Source organism: Callospermophilus lateralis, chromosome 1 (genome assembly GCF_048772815.1).
Source record: "Callospermophilus lateralis isolate mCalLat2 chromosome 1, mCalLat2.hap1, whole genome shotgun sequence".
In the NCBI taxonomy this organism is placed as follows: Eukaryota; Metazoa; Chordata; class Mammalia; order Rodentia; family Sciuridae; genus Callospermophilus; species Callospermophilus lateralis.
The window spans coordinates 164,985,072-164,987,989 of NC_135305.1; the positions used below are offsets into that span (position 1 = coordinate 164,985,072).

At 39.6% G+C, this 2,918-nt stretch overlaps 1 pseudogene; it reads right to left on the reverse strand.

The window, feature by feature from the left end:
- Positions 1-867: 867 nt before the first annotated feature.
- LOC143642089 (serine/threonine-protein phosphatase 2A catalytic subunit beta isoform pseudogene) lies at positions 868-2,468 on the reverse strand (annotated as a pseudogene).
- Positions 2,469-2,918: the final 450 nt, after the last annotated feature.

Here is a 2,918-nt window from a genome sequence, read left to right on the forward strand (position 1 = left end):
TGTTTGGCGTGTGTGGTTCTAAAAATAAAGTCAGTTTCTTTTGACAAGTGGCTCCTGAATTGTGCCCAGCCAGACTGCAGCAAAGGGTAATGAATTAAGTGAAAGTTAGTGTGTAAAGTTTTTCTAAAAAATGAAACTCCATTTCTTATTAATCCATGCCAGTTAAACACTACAACTAAAATTTCCAAGTCAGTGCAGAGAAGATGAAGTTAGTTACCTTTTTTTCCTTGAACAGTACGTAGGAAAATGGTTACTACAAATACAGCAGACATACTGTTATTCTGAATAATCTAGCACATAGTGTACTAAATTTCAGTCTTAAATCATGTTAAATTCTTATTATTAGTATGACACATTTTGGTCCATGATGTGGTTTAATGCCAAGAGAGATCACACTGTATTACAGAAACACATACAATACTGTTGCTTTTTCCATTTTTCTAAAAAAACTGTATGTGTATATATACAGCTCTGAAAATACACACCCCTAAGTCCTCAGCAAGAGATGCTGAACAATTATTGTGCCCCCAAATAACTTAGGCTTTTCTACACTTAGATAATGAGGCATGGCTTCAGGAGTAGGTGTTACTGGTGGGTTTGAGTTACCCTCAACCTTTGTAATCCTACCTCTTGCCTAATTTGAATGGTTCCTCCAAATCAAACTTGGTTCAAAGTGTGCTTTTTCTCTTTCTTCTTGCCTACCTTGACTCCTTTGTGGGAGCTGGGTCAGAGGGGCTACCTAGAACCCAAAAAGAAGGCATTTCTCTCTCTCTCTCTCTCTCTCTCTCTCTCTCTCTCTGTGTGTGTGTGTGTGTGTGTGTGTGTGTGTGTATTTCAACATACAAAGGAAGTTTTCCCTGGAGAAATTTACAGAGAGTAGTGAGGGTGTCCCATGGTAACATAAGGTGCTGGGTCAAACTGAAGAAAGGAATATTTTTAAGTGTCCTATAGTTCCATGATAGCAGCATGGTTCCCACAACCATAATAGTAATTGGGTGCACTGAAAATGGTAACCATTTTCCAATCATGGCAACAATTATATCTTTCCATTACAAGGTGGTGAGTATGAGAAACCAGTGTGAAACTATTGACATGGTTAAATGTTTTAGAAATGTCTTGTCCATACATGTAGCCACCTCCTCGTGGTGAAATACCCTAGCCACCACATCATCTGGATCTGACCATAACAGATCACATACAGGGCGCTTATGCAGAACTTCTTGTAAATAATCCAGGATTCTTATATGATCCAGCATATCTAATGGATGAAGAGAGGCAACCATGGAGGCAGAATATCAGTCCATATAATAAAGCTGTAAGTGGAAGACAATCAAATACACCTGTAAAATATTTCCAAACATTGGCATTTCCATACTTTAGTAGACATTCATCATAAAAAACATATATGTGGGAAATTTGTTGGTTTTTGTGATTTTCCCACAATATTGTCATGTGTTCTGGATAATGCAACTTTGATGCTACAAGAAGAGTCACAGTCTACACAGAATTATAACCTTTGCCTCCATAGTCACCCATGAATAGACAGTTTGTATCTGGTGATTTTCCACAAATCCTAAAGAGTTCCATAAGGTCATGGAATTGGCCATGTACATCTACCACATTTGATTATTTTGCACATTTGATTATTTTATTAAAATTTTCTTAGCCTTTCCAGCAGTATGGAATTATTTAGAAAATCTGAAGTAAAACCACCATTTGACCCAGCAATCCTACTCCTGGGTTTATACCCAAAGGACTTAAAATCAGCATACTACAGTGAGGCAGACACATCACTGATTATCGCAGCACAATTCACAATAGCCAAACTGAGGAACCAACCTAGATGTCCTTCAATAGATGAATGGATAAAGAAACTATGGTACATATACACAATAGGATATTATTCAGCATTAAAAGAGAATAAAATTCTGGCATTTGCAGGAAACTGAATGGACTTGGCAAATATCGTGCTAAGTCAAGAAATCCAATAACCCCCAAACAAAGGGCAAATGTTCTGTCTCTTAAAAATGGATGCTGACCCATAATGGGTGGGGAGCATTGGAATAATGGAGAAACTTTGATGGGGCAAAGAGGAGCGAAGGAGGGGGATGAGGTTGTAGTTCAGTGGAAGAGCTCTGGCCCTGGGTTCAATCCTCAGCACCCCCATAAAAATAAATAAATAAAATAAACATATTATGTAATCTACAACTAGAAAATTTAAAAAAAAGAAGGCGGGAAAGGGAAACTTCATGGGGGTAGGAAAGATGGTGGAATTAGATGGACATCATTACCCTAATCACATGTATAAAGACAGGAATGGTGTAACTCTACTTTGTGTACAACCAGAGAAATGAAAAATTGTGCTCCACATGGGTACTATGAACTGAAATGCATTCTGCTACATGTAAACTACTTAGAACAAATTAATTAATTAATTAATTAAATAATTTGCTTACCGCTTTTTCACACAGTGCACTTGGTTCTCCTTAAGCTCTCTGACACTGATACAGCTACTGGAAGCACAGAACTAGCTCCCTGATGATGCCTAGTCATCATTGGCAGCCCCTCCTCCTCCCATTCCCCTCCCTCCCTGGCCTGCTACAGTCATGCTGTTAGCAGGACACAAGGGAAGGAGGAGGGCTGCTGTGAGTCTTGGGGCAACTCCCAAGGTGGACTCCAGGAGACCCTGACCCATGCCCTGCTGGCCATGCCCAGGGAGCCCGTGGAACATGTGGGAAGTTAGCAGGAAGCATGGTCCTGGCCTTGGCTCTCCTCCATCTTGCCGGCTGCTCCAGGATCTCTCACCCCTTCCCCAATTCTTTTGTATTAATTGAATTTGAACCATCATTTTTTCAAATGATAATTCCTATCTTTACACGTTCAGTGCCACTTTCCTACCGAACTAACACTTAAATGAA